Genomic DNA, 15,057 nt, shown 5'->3' with positions numbered 1-15,057 from the left:
AGCCTCGTCTGGTTGATTGGACTGGGGAAAAGAGCATGGAGGAATAGTTGGTAGATGGGCTGAGTTGTTGCAGGTCTGTGAATCTGTCAGTGTCATTCTGGTTTAGGAACATCTAACTGTTTAGCCAGTTAACCCAGAGTCAGCAGCTCTGAACACCAGCAGCAATACTTTCTCGTCTCCTCTCCTATCCAGGCCTCAACATATTCCAAGCTTCAAGCTCCAACTACTTTTAAAAATTAGAGTACGAGTGCTGGAGATGCAAACATGCAATGCTTGTCTGCTCGTGAAGGTCGCCCAAGTAAATCTGGGCTCTGATCCACCAGAACATGTGTTCCCTTGGGTTTTGATCTGACTACAAGTGATTGAGTTACAAATCAGTGGGGTGTCTTTTTTTCTTTCCTCCAGCTGTAGGAACAACAGTGCCAGGTGGCATTTTTGGCACATCTGGTGCAAGTTTGCAAACTGGCTTTTGCTTTGCAGTAGTGCTCGGGCTGGAAGGGACACACAGGGATGTCACAGGTGATGCTGAGATGTTCACCAAAATGTTGTCTAGAATGAAGTGTGAGTCACCACAGCAGAGGTCTGTTTAATGCTCAGCCTGGTTTCTGTCTGTGTCTCTACTGAAGCAAACCACAGGTGGTGAGTGGGGGCATGTGACGCAGAAATGTTTTTTAAATAAATATAAAAAAATACCAGATTTAACGTGTATTTATATGAACAACAAAGATTTATCAACAAGCCTATCATGAAGCCTATATACAGTTATTACTGCGCTTTGTCTAAAATATTTAGTTACGTTTAATTTCATTTATTTATGCAATCTAAAAATTATTGTTGCCAAATTAAACAACAACTGCCTTAAGGTGCATCTTAAGGCTCAGCTACATAAGAGCTGCACGTGCAGATTGTGTTTTGAGAGAGACGACCTAAATGCAGGCTATGGTGGCAGGATTGGACTTAAGTAAGAGTGAGGCTTATTAAGCTAGGAGGAAACATGAATACAAAACAAAGGCAAAAGGAAGCTATCGCTGACAATAAACTAAACTGGGTACAACTAAACACCAAGATGAAACCTGAAACCTAAGGTCTAGAACATGAACATGGATGAGAAACTAGGAGGGAGAACAGATGTTCCGGCAAGGAACAAAGGAGAACTCACATAACACATACACATGAGGGGATTATCAAAAGGGGAGACAGGTGGGAACACAGGAGGGACAAATCAGGCATAACGAGACACGATGCACATTAGACAAGAGCTGAGTCCCAAAACCTAGGCTGCATCCTTCGGAGGCTGCATATGAAGGCTACAGCCAGGCGACGAAGGCTGTCCCAATTCAAAGGCTGCTCCAAATGCGTCCGACAAATGCGTCCTTCATTTCCCCGGATTTCAAAGACGGGTCGGGTGTATTCTTCCTTGGCCCACCATATCCCAGAATTCCAGTTTCCAACAATGTGGCAGCTGCTTGGTTTTAATATTACACTCGGTTTAGCTGAGATTAAAGTTCTAGTTTTCACACAGCTGAATAAACATCAAGGTGAGATGATCGCGAATTTACTCCAATGTGCTGTTATATATGGTAGCAAGGAGCAGACGGCTGAGTTTATTAAACTCCACCGAGACGGCTGGTGACGCAAGACCGTCCCATTTCACAGCCTCGTACTTGCGGCCTTCTCGGTCTTTGAGGCACCCAGCCCATGTAGACCGCGAAGGCCGAGTCCTCTGAAGGATGCGGCCGGGGATCTGGCATCAAGCTGGCACTTCTGACTGACTGGTATCATGGCACGGTGTGTGTCAACCAGATGTGGGCCAGGTCTGGCAATGATGCACTATTTATCTTCCTATTTTCCTATTTTAGTTAGAAGACCCAAATGCCATGTTGCAATACTATACTGCTATGGTAGCCAACGTTTCAAATGCAGGTTTGACAGGTTTTTGAGTGTACACTTTATCCAAAACCTAATGTTTACTGATCTTTGCCAGTGGGTGGCTGTAGCTCAGGAGGTAGAGTTTCGTCATGTTACTTTTGCACTATTATGTTCCGGTACACGTTATTACATGGCTTGATTGAGGTACACATTAGGCTGACATCTGGGGCCAGAGCTGAAACTGTTCTGGGCCAGCAGTGTGTTTGCAACTGGCCTTCTGCTGGTCCATGTGTGGGCCACCTCTGGCAAACCTGAAAGGCCACCAAAGGGCCGTCATTCTTTGCGGTATGTGGGCCATGTGTAAGCACATTGTGTGGGCCAGATCCGGGCCATACCAACTTTGCTATGTGGAAAAGTGCCAGGACCAGTGTTGGGGAGTAACGGAATACATGTACTACCGTTACGTATTTAAAATACAAAATAAGAGTAACTGTATTCCGTTACAGTTACCGTTTAAAAAGGTGGTATTTAGAATACAGTTACTTTGTTGAAATAAATGGATTACACGGCGGTACTTCCTTGTTTCATATTGTGGCGGGTCAGGACTGTTTGGGTTTTGTTTGACAGCTACGTTCTGTTGTTCCAGGCAGCGTTACGGTTACCATGGTTACAGGGCCTCATGGGCAGTGTAGTCCGTGCTGCAGGGAGAATGGACTGTCATACCCGTTATGTGTCTGTGAGCGAGGGAGGGAGAAAAAGGAAAAGTACGAGCTGTCATCGAGCAGAAACGGGAGCTGGAAGCATGTAAATATAATAATAACCACTGCAGCCAAGAAGAGAGCCTGACGAGCCCAGTTGTAAGTAAGCTATTAAGACTCGACTGTACACCGTGTTCGTGTTTTCCTCCGAAACAATAAGTTCTGTTGGAGCAGCCTTTCAACGCCTCTCTCTGTCTCAAAGTTGACCCAGACAACAAAGTAAAGCTAGTTTTCAGCTACGAGCCGACACAGAACCCACCGTATTAGCCAGAGGTCCCTTTACTACGGTTCGGAGCCGCGGACCTTCAGTAACAGTAATAAATCACAGCAATAGTACATTCATGTAGTTGTAAACAGCATGATAATATATTAAGTAATCCAAAGTATTCAGAATACGTTACTCTCATTGAGTAACGTAACGGAATACGTTACAGAATACATTTTGGGGCATGTAATCTGTATTCTGTAATCTGAAGTGGAATACATTTTAAAAGTAACCTTCCCAACACTGGCTAGGACCAATTCATGACCAGTTTACATTATACATGCTTTAGACCAGCGGTCTCCAACCTTTTTTGCGCCACCAACCGGTTTGTGCCCGACAATATTTTCACGGACCGGCCTTTAAGGTGTCGCGGATAAATACAACAAAATAAAACTAGTACCGGTACCGAAAAAAGAAGATTTATTCATAACACACTTGAAAAGACCCAGGAAAACCGAGTTAACGATAAAAATGATAACAAAATAACGCTGAAAACCGATAAAAACGCTGAAAACCATACATTTCACACCTGAGTCTCACTCTCGCTGCATTAGACAGTGTCATTAGAAGGCATAGCATACATTTCTGCTATGCCGACGACTGCTAAGTTTATCTTGACAAAGGACTACACCGAAGGCCAGTACTTCGTCTCATCACCCCCACTGATGGATCCAAACACTGCAAAGTCAACAGAAAACTTTGGAAGATGAAAAGTGTCTGCCCAGTGGCTAAAGTCCTTGGTGTAAAGGGTGAAAGGACATCCCTTGTGGTGCTACTGATCACCTTGTAAGACGCACAGTGTTGAAGATGCACATCTTGTGGTTTCTCCATCAGGTATTCAATAAAACAGGACATGAGAGAGCCATCCACTTGCATCACTGTCAGCTTTTCATCCAGGGGGTCAGCCTTGCCAGATCTGGCCTGGGTCGGAGCTGATCTACGATGACCCTTTCCACAGTCTTTACTTGGGGCGATCGTGGCTCAAGAGTTGGCAGTTTGTCTTGTAATCGGAAGGTTGTCAGTTCGAGCCCGGCTCCGACAGTCTCAGTCGTTGTGTCCTTGGGCAAGACACTTCACCGTTGCCCACTGGTGGTGGCCAGAGGGCCCAGTGGCGCCAGTGTCCGGCAGCCTCGCCTCTGTCAGTGCGGCCCAGGGCAGCTGTGTGTGAATGTGTGTGTGGATGACTGAATGTAGTGTAGAGCGCTTTGGGGTCCTTAGGGACTAATTAAAAGTGCTATACAGTTACAGGCCATTTACAATGTTGGAAGTCAGTGCAATAGGTCTGTAATCGTGGAAGCCACTGGAACAAAGCACCTCTGGTACAGGAATGAGGCATGAGGTCTTCCACGGCATTGAGACAGTTTATTATCAGACCTACCAGGTGTGGGGTTAGCAGAGCGAGGAACATAGACAGTCACCAAGACCACATGGGTAAATTCATTGGGCAAATAATACAGCTCCAACAGTTCACAGTTCAATATCTTTGATAGAGATGTGAGCAGGTTTACACCACTGGTTGTTAAGAACGGCAAGCTGCACTCCTTTCTGCTTACTACTCATTGAGCTCTCTTTCATCAAGTTTTCTGATGAAGCAGGTTTGTTTCAACTGCTGTAGCAAAATAATTTTTTTTACTGCAGTTGAACAATGGTGGGGTCGCTGTAGCTCAGGTGGTATAGCAGGTCACCTACTAATCGGAAGGTTGATGGTTCTGCTCAGAGTCTGCGTGCAAAATATCTTCGGGCAAGATATTAACTCCAAGCTGCTCTCCGATGCATCCATCAAAGTATGAATATGTGTGAATTTCAGATAGAAAGAACATAGAAAAAAGTGCTTGTGCCAGTTGGTGAATGTAAAGTACTTTTAGTGCTCAGAGTAAAAAAGCACCATAAAGGAACCAGTCCATTTATCATTGACCAAATATGAGATAAACCATTTCTAATATCAGCATGGAACAGTGAATGGGATATACCTCTGTGTTATGGTGCAGTAGCACACACGCCACCTCCTAATTCAATTCAGTTTTATTTACAAAGCGCCAAATCACAACACTTGCCTAAAGGGCCTCAGTGGATCTTACCGCCTGGATCACCTCAGATGTCTGGAGCTCAGACTAGGATAGCAAAGAAACCTATTTGAAAATTGTTGACTTACTTCCTTGTGTTCTTACACACACACACACACTGCACCTGCTAAGTGAACTCGTACATAACCTATTGAACTTTTATTCTGCCTGGCATTGTTGAGTCTGTTCTGATTACTAATTAGAGGCTTGTGAAGAGTAGAACACTGTGCAGTCAGCATAAAAATAAACATTTGCTCTGAAATCTCGACCAAGATTGTTAGTATGGAAAATAAACAGAAGTGGTCCTAGAAGTGGTTTCAAAGCTTAAAGTTCATTCTACACAACAGATTATTTTGAAAGCATCCAACAGCTTTTGTTTTTTTGACAACACTACTCAGACAAGTCTTTGTTTAAATATTGTGTGATCCAGCCTTTGGCTACTTAAGTAGTGTTGCAGAGCATACATAAAACCGCTGATCGCTTACAAGCCTGCTGTGTCTACTTTTGTTGTTTTTATTTTTGGAGGCTCACTGAAGGTCACTACATGTTGTGAGTTGATAGGATATCTTAAAGTCCAAGGTTAGGGTGGCCATCAGGAGCTAATCTATCCTAATAATAGGCTACATAACTAACTTTGAAAAGTATAAAACAAATTGGATGGATGTCACCTCCTCATACTTTGTCAAGAAAATAAAATGCTTGCACAAAAACTGGTTAAGGTCCAACAATTCGCTATTGTTATTATTATTATTCCTATTATTATTATGGGGCTACTTTCCTTTATAAATAGTTCTGTTGCCACTAATACCAAATAATGAAGTTCTCTGCTGAGAGTGATAATAGCAAAGATAAGGCGGGGCCAAGTGGAGCACAAGACTGTAGAGATGACAATCACGGTGCCATGTTTTATTTGTACAACACATTTTACACAGCCCTACATTACTACAGAAGGTAAATGATCAAATAATAGTTTAGAATTTCTGTGACAATAATAGATAATAGTATCTATGACCATCTTATCTTATATCTCTGCTGTGACTTTCTGACTTTTTTGTGCTATTCGGTACAGATGAATTTGATGGTGATAGGAGGGGGAAATAGTAAGGGACACAGACTGTGAGCAGTGAAACAAAAGCAGCCCAGCAGAAGATCCCTGAGCAACAGACAGATGTTAGTTATACTGAGGAGACTATGGAACTTGTCAACAATAAAAGTTACAGGAAAGTGAGAATGAAGTGTTATTTCATTTATCTCACAAATAAAGTGGGCTTTATAAAAACCCCACACTGAAAGTTGGCTCACTGTAGCTCTGTTTTCACTCACCACTTTCCAGAACTAATAATCTGGTCATGGGGCTGTACATTTTTTAAATAAGAGTCAATAATAATAATAATTAATTAAAAGGTTCTACCAAATTAGGCAAGAAGAATCATGAAATAAAATAATTAGCTTTCAAAATAAAGATATTTAAAGATCAGGATATGCCAGATTAAAGTTTAGGAGCTTTATGCACCTCTGACACTTTCACTGAATTAGAAATAAACTAATGATTTATCACAGAACGATCAGTAGCCAGCATGGATAATTCTTATGAATAATATTAAAAGCTTTAAAGGAAACTGGTGCAATGTAGCACTTGTTAAAAAAAACAACACTATCTGGTTCATGAGAAATTTCTTGATAAATCATTGGGGAAATTTTATGCCCGTTTTATGTTAAGCAAAGGATTTAATAGCCTTCCAAAATCATTTAAAAAAGAGAATTATAATTTTATTAACATTGTTTGATGTTTTGGTAAAGAAAATATCAGCTGACATGAGCCTTGCTCTCCTTTGGCCCATGCTGTATTATCTTCATTGCATCACTTGCATGAGGTCAGGAGTGAACTATGTCAAAGGTCAATCAAGGGTCTCTGTTAGTACATGACTTAATTATTGATCAACAAATCGATTTACTCTGCCTTACAGAAACCTGGTTGCAGCAGGATGATTATGTTAGTTTCAATGAATCAACACCCCGAGTCATTCTAACTACCAGAAACCTCGAAGCACAGGCCGAGGGGGAGGTGTGGCAGCAATTTTTCACACCAGCCTATTAATCAACCAAAGACCCAGACAGACTTTTAATTCATTTGAAAGCCTGATGCTTAACCTCGTCCACCCCAGCTGTAAAACTCAGAAACCAGTCTTATTGAGTCACGTGGTGAGGTATTGGGAATGGCTGCGTCGTAGGAAAGCTCTGAACCCCAGCCGATAATATAATGAAAATTAAATTCTGAAACAACTCCTACTATGATACCACTGGACGTTGGGGAGCAGTCTAACTAAACTGGAAAAGATTTAAAGTAAATTTGGGACGAAATATGGCATCCAGTCAAAAAGTGTGTTGTGCAGTCGTGCCTACCAACTGTCACCATTGGAGAAGCTAGCTCTGCCAGACCTGTTAACTAAGAAGAAGGTCAGAAGGAGCGATATAGAGGCCCTGTTTGCTGAGATTGCTAAGATCGGAGTGACGCTGAACGGGGTTGCAGCTGATGTGACGTTGATTAAAAACTGACACTACATAACTTAAAAATTCTGTAGCTGCAATCCAAACGAGGCAAACAGAAGCTGAAAGTCGTATCTCAGAGGACCAGGTGGCTGTCTTGGCTAAAGATAATGCCAAGCCAATTAACAAAGTTGATCAACTATGTGCCCAGATTGATGATCAAGAAAACAGGGCTCGTCGAAAGAACCTTAGACTGGTCGGATTAAAAGAAGGAAGACAGGGCGGGCGCGATCTATCTGATTATGTACAGAAGATACTCTCAGGTGGTTTGGGACTGACTGGAGGTGAATATGAGATCGAATGATGGGTGGAGGCGGGACTGAAACGCCTGACTGAGCTTGGGGTGATCACACCAGTGGAGCATAGTGACTGGGCTATGCCCATGGTGCCTGTCAACAACAAGGATGGCTCAGTAAGACTCTGTGGCGATTTCAAGGTCACTCTCAATTCACAGCTCTGTGTGGATAAGTACCCACTTCCACGCATCGAGGACCTGTTTGCTTCTCTAGCAGGGGGTCAGCATTCAGTAAGCTGGACTTAGCAAATGCCTACCTACAGATGGAGGTAGAAGAGGAGTCTAAGAAGCTGCTGACTATTTCGACTCAAAAAGGGCTGTTCTGTTTCAATCATTTACCTTTTGGAGTGGTGTCGTCACCTGCGTTGTTTCAGAAGGCTATGGATTAAGCGCTTCTCAGCCTGCCATACACCCATTGTTATCTGGATGACATCCTCGTCAGTGGTCCTGACAAACAGACAACCCTTGAGGCAGTTTTGAGCAGGCTGGAGGAGTAAGGCCTGCATCTCAAACAGAAGAAGTGCCTGTTCTTCCAGGAGTCAGTGGAATACCTGGGCCACATTATTGATGCGGCAGGGTTACACAAATCACCAGAAAAGGTGTGTGCTGTTATGGAAGCTCCAGCACCAGCTGATGTCAGCCAGTTACATTCTTTTCTGGGAATGCTCAACTATTTTGGACCTTTCATACCTGATTTAGCTACGGTCCTGAAGCCGCTGAATGAGCTGCTCAGTAAAAAGAAGAAATGGACATCAGCCTGTGAGTCAGCTTTCCAGAAAGCTAAAGAACGTCTGGCCTCACCAGAAATACTCACCCACTGCAATTCTGAACTGCTTACTCTCTGCTTGGCGTGTGACGCTTCACCATATGGAGTTGGAGCCGTGCTCTCACATGTCATGTCTGATGGCCAAGAACGGCTAATTGCTTATGCTTCACGGACTCTCAGCAAAGCAGAATGAAACTATGCTCATATCGAGAGGGAGGGGTTGGCGATAATTTTTGGAGTGTGCAAGTTTCACTAGTATCTCCACTGTCACGGTCCTCAGTCTGTGGACTCAGTGTTTTTCTGTTCGTATTAGTTATCCTTGATTTCATGATGTGTTTTGATTCTCTTGGTTTTGATTTCTGTCTCTAGTAGTCCCATCTCCTTAGTTCTGTTAGGAAAAGGACAAGTGGATGCATGGTGTTGTACTGGAAAAGACTGGGCCAGTGTCATACAAGGTGAATGTGGGTGCACAAGGAGTGTGGAAACATTATGTGGATCAGATGCTGACACGACCTGAGCCAGTATCTCAGCAGGTTGCAGTGGATCCTCCGACAAGCTCTCAAATGTCACCAGTCCAGAGTGGTAGTGACACCATGCTTCACCTTTGTACATCCCTGCAGGAAGAGACTGTTGAACAAGTTCTGGGGGACCAGAATACCTCCAGAAACACCCCAGTCTGTTAAACCACCACCGTCTGACTGCACACAGGTTACAGAGGAGACGTTACCCAGTGAGAGTCACTAAGCTGCCCACTCGTTATCGTGATGGGTGAGTTTATTGAAGTAGTTCTGTGAGAATGTTGGGTTCAGAGACATTATTCTCAATTTAATACAGAAAGCAACATGAGTTCCGGTTTTCATGAATGTTGTAAAAACCAAAAAAAAGAAGAAGAAAGAATAAGAAAAATAAAGAAAAAAAGTAACACTTAACTTAAGGGAAATGTTTCTGTGCGTGGTGCCACAGTCGCATAGCTTAGTGGGGAGGAGATGTTACCAAAATACAGTGGGGCAAAAAAGTATTTAGTCAGCCACCGATTGTGCAAGTTCCCCCACTTAAAATGATGACAGAGGTCAGTAATTTGCACCAGAGGTACACTTCAACTGTGAGAGACAGAATGTGAAAAAAAAATCCATGAATTCACATGGTAGGATTTGTAAAGAATTTATTCGTAAATCAGGGTGGAAAATAAGTATTTGGTCACCTCAAACAAGGAAAATCCCTGGCTCTCACAGACCTGTAACGTCTTCTGTAAGAAGCTTTTCTGTCCCCCACTCGTTACCTGTATGAATGGCACCTGTTTGACCTCATCATCTGTATAAAAGACACCTGTCCACACCCTCAACCAGTCAGACTCCAAACTCCGCCATGGCCAAGACCAAAGAGCTTTCGAAGGACACCAGGAAAAGAATTGTAGACCTGCACCAGACTGGGAAGAGTGAATCTACAATAGGCAAGCAGCTTGGTGTGAAAAAATCAACTGTGGGAGCAATCATCAGAAAATGGAAGACATACAAGACCACCGATAATCTCCCTCGATCTGGGGCTCCACGCAAGATCTCATCCCGTGGGGTCAAAATGATCATGAGAACGGTGAGCAAAGATCCCAGAACCACACGGGGGGACCTGGTGAATGACCTGCAGAGAGCTGGGACCAAAGTAACAAAGGTCACCATCAGTAACACACTACAACGGCAGGGAATCAAATCCCGCAGTGCCAGACGTGTTCCGCTGCTGAAGCCAGTGCATGTCCAGGCCCGTCTGAAGTTTGCCAGAGAGCACATGGATGATACAGCAGAGGATTGGGAGAATGTCATGTGGTCAGATGAAACCAAAGTAGAACTTTTTGGTATAAACTCAACTCGTCGTGTTTGGAGGAAGAAGAATACTGAGTTGCATCCCAAGAACACCATACCTACTGTGAAGCATGGGGGTGGAAACATCATGCTATGGGGCTGTTTTTCTGCCAAGGGGACAGGACGATTGATCCGTGTTAAGGACAGAATGAATGGGGCCAAGTATCGTGAGATTTTGAGCCAAAACCTCCTTCCATCAGTGAGAACTTTGAAGATGAAACGAGGCTGGGTCTTCCAACATGACAATGATCCAAAACACACCGCCCGGGCAACAAAGGAGTGGCTCCGTAAGAAGCATTTGAAAGTCCTGGAGTGGCCTAGCCAGTCTCCAGACCTCAACCCCATAGAAAATCTGTGGCGGGAGTTGAAAGTCTGTGTTGCTCGGCGACAGCCCCAAAACATCACTGCTCTTGAGAAGATCTGCATGGAGGACTGGGCCAAAATACCAGCTACTGTGTGTGCAAACCTGGTAAAGACCTATAGTAAATGTTTGACCTCTGTTATTGCCAACAAAGGTTATGTTACAAAGTATTGAGTTGTATTTTTGTTATTGACCAAATACTTATTTTCCACCCTGATTTACGAATAAATTCTTTACAAATCCTACCATGTGAATTCATGGATTTTTTTTTCACATTCTGTCTCTCACAGTTGAAGTGTACCTCTGGTGCAAATTACTGACCTCTGTCATCATTTTAAGTGGGGGAACTTGCACAATCGGTGGCTGACTAAATACTTTTTTGCCCCACTGTATATGGTGTGCTATACAAGCTATCGCCAGTAGTGGGCACCACACCCCGTTATATGTGTGTGTGTAATTTCTGTGTTATGTTAATAAAGAGAAGAAGTCGAAATATAAACAAGCTACCATGTGTATCAGTCTGACTATAAGTCCTAATTAGTGTGCCGACACCATAGGAGGGAATATAACAGAAATAGATTTAAATTACTCTTTGTAAGGTTTTTTTGTTCTCTGAAGATTTTCTCAGGGTCTGCGATTACGTCAAATCGAAATGATAGATGACACTATTGTGCAACAACACTCAGTCCAAAAAAATAGATTGAGACGTCATACAGGTCAGCAGATTGGTGGCCGAAGGGAGCTTGTTGTGATCGATGAGAGTCACCTTGGTCACAAACGAAAGGTACATTTTTGTGGCTGTAATTTTATATTACATCTACACATTTATTAACCTTTCATAGTATCTTTTAGTCATTTGTGTTCTTTTTTTTGTTTCTGCATCAGTAGGGGAGAGGAAGAATAAAACATCGAGGGAAAACAAGACCTATCTTGCAACTTTTGGATAAAAGATCTTGAAGACATCTTGTTCCTGTGATACCCTTCATGTCCGGATTGGTTCCTCAGTGATAAGTGATGAATGGTGGGCCTATCGTGCACTCCCAAATTTAGGGTATGAGCACCATACTGTTAACCACAGCAGGTGGCATGTTGACCATCGTACAGGTGCCCACATCCAACATCTGGAGAGATGTTACAGTTCATAACCTTACAGTTATTGAGTGGAACGAGTGGCTCGCAAAAAAGCACAATAATGGTACATTGGGGAGACTGATATATGACATTTCCAAAAAATACAGATAATTATAAAAGTTAATGTTGCTACTGCTATTTTTTTCACCTTTTTTGAAAATGTTATTTGAACACTTCATGTACAGAGCTACAGGTCATATAGTTTGCATTCAGCCGTGTTCTGTATTACTTCAAATATTGGCTGATAGTTTATGACACCGTTTTCATTTTTGTATTTGTGTGCCCAATCTGTATGAAATTGTTGTTGACACCGTTTTGCATGTTTCCCCACTGTAGGGGTCTCTGCAAGCATACAGAGGGGGTACTCTGAGAGGGTCCAAAATGACAACTTTGGAATTCTACTAGAAACAGTCGATCATATTTGTTTGTCAAAGCTGAATTCAGGGCAAACTACGCTAAATTGGCATCTTTAGCTAACAGCCACAATAAGCATAAAAGTTACTGTACGTCTATCATTTGTTAACATGACGCTTGTTCTTATACATGTAATACATTTATTACCAGCCTGAGAGTTTATCCGCTGCTCATTCGACATGACGAATAACTTCTGAAGTCTTAATTCAGATCACGATGCTGTAGATTCCCGTCAGTAACACTTTCGGTCCGCTAGTAAAACGTAGTTCTATTAAACTGCGCTTGAACCGGATGTAAGTTCCAAAAAACTGAATTTTGGAACTGAAACTGAACGGTGAGAAGTGAATCTGAAATTATTCGAGAGCTAAATTTTTAAAGGATGAAATACAGTTTCAAAGTAAATGAATTCATTTTCAAAATATAAAATTCAATTTCAATTTAGTGATGATCATTTTAATACATAATAAATTGAATTAAAAATTTTTGAAATTTTTTTGGAGTGAAGGAAGGTGCTGAGGACGGTAAGCCAGCTGACTATATTTCATCTCTGCTGCTCCGGGAAATTCGGTTTCCAAATAGCACAGCACCGACAGAAGTTACAGAATGTGAGCAGAATACCATATATACACATATATAAATACAGAGACATATAGAAATACAGAGCATACAAAAGGAATAAATAGGAATAAGAATACAAGGGAATTGCACATTTCAAGTATTGTGAGTCTTTTGCACCATTAGATATTAACAAAAAGTATTGCACAGTGAAGAGGCACTACAGCTTAGTTGTTCCCCCCTCCTTTGTCCTCCTGTCTCCCCTCCCTCTCCCCTCCAGAGAGGAGTTAAACAGTCTGATGGCGTGTGGGACAAAGGAGTTTTTAAGTCTGTTGGGAGAAGCAACCTGTCACTGAACAGACTCCTCTGGTTGTTCATGGCCGTGTGCAGAGGATGCCCAGCATTGTCCATAATGTCCAGCAGTTTCTTTAGTGTCCTTTTCTCTGCCACTGACACCAGAGTGTCCAGCTTCATGCCGACCACAGAGCCAGCCTTCCTGATCAGTTTGAAGCAGACAGGGCCGTTGGTATTAAAGGCACTGGAAAATCAAGAAACAGGATCCTGACCGTGCTCATTACTATGAGCATGAGCTGGCACACCAGAGACTAGGATCTGGATATGAAACAATCTTAGTAATAAAAGATGAGCAATCTAGAGCATTCAGATAATAACGTGATTTATTTATGTTTTATAATTTAGAGATTTCTTTTAGTCATTATATACCTCAGATTCATCTACCAACAAGTCTGAGATAGAAATTCTTTTTAATGAAAAGTCCCTCTGTGGATGTTGACTTGGGTACTAAGTTTGTATGAGACCTCTCAAACAAAGAAATAACATCAGCAATCAGAGACATGCACAGTGGAAAATTGCTGCTTTCAGGCAGAATTTTTCAAAATATTTTCAGGTCTACTCTCTTTTGTTGCTGTCTGTGTTTGGAAAATCGCTCACTGCAAAAATGATTCCCCCGTCTGTTATTCCTCCGTTGCCTAAAAAGGATACGGACCCTCTTGAATGCCCTGTTTCTCTTCTGAACACAGATGTCAAAATCCTTGCAAAGGTGTTGGCACGTCATCCTCCTGACCAAACAGTTTTCATAAAAAGCTGTTACTTGTTTTCCACTATTAGGCCTCTCTTTAACATATTATACAACCTACCCCCATCCACTGGTGTGAACTGTGAGTGGTACTTTTACTCTAACCTGAAAAAGCGTTTGATCGGGTAGAGTGGGACTGCGTATTAAGTACGTATTTAAGTTTGATCCGAAATTTGAAATCCTAAATTATTTCCAACTACAATGGAGTATGAGACAGGGATTTATTTGCCATTGCAATTGAGCCACTTGCAATAGACAGAGCAGAAGGAAGCATGCAGATCACATGTTGTTTTATATCAGACCCTTGTGTGAGCGCCCCGAAATTGTTCTTGTTATTGGGTTATAAAGTTAATATTCAGAAAAGTGAGTGAATGCCCATCTCTGCATACGAAGGACATGTTGTATCTAACCTTTTCAAGATTAGCCATGGAAAATGAAAATATGTAGGTACAAGGGTAGCTTTATAAGGCCAATTATCAGCATCTGCTGTCAAGGCTAAAGCAAGATTTGGATCACTGGAATGGAATTTAAGTCTGAGCTCATTTTATTGAGCGTTATTTATTACTGTTTAATACCCAGCATCAAATTGAATAAGTCACATGTTTGTAGTGAATGTCCCCTGAAGACTAATTGTTCACGAGCTGAGAAACACAGGCCTACATCTCGATTTCTCAAAACGCACATTCAAATATTAATAACAATCATCTGAAATAAAAAAGTGCTGATGACCTTGCATCTGTTCAACTTGCCTATTTATACACATGGTCATGATAAGATAAGATGACTCTGTATTGTAATTGCCAGGGTTTTAATAGTTTTGCAATTTTCATTAGTTTTTATTTTTATTTAGTTTTGACTTCAGATTTTCAATTTTATATCAGTTTTAATTAGTTTTTACCAATTGTTTGCTAGTTTAGTTTAGTTTTTATTTTTTTGAAAATCCTTAGTTTCAGTTTAGTTTTGATTAGTTTCAGTTATAGTTTTAGTTGTGTTTGCAATAATTAAGTGTAACAAAATCCCAGTTTCATCATATCAGTCATTCTGCTCATCCTTGGGTATGTTGCTATTCCAGCTACCATACTGC

Source organism: Neolamprologus multifasciatus, chromosome 23, assembly GCF_963576455.1.
Source record: "Neolamprologus multifasciatus chromosome 23, fNeoMul1.2, whole genome shotgun sequence".
In the NCBI taxonomy this organism is placed as follows: Eukaryota; Metazoa; Chordata; class Actinopteri; order Cichliformes; family Cichlidae; genus Neolamprologus; species Neolamprologus multifasciatus.
The sequence above is the reverse complement of the archived record's forward strand: the minus strand, read 5'-3'. Positions refer to the sequence as shown.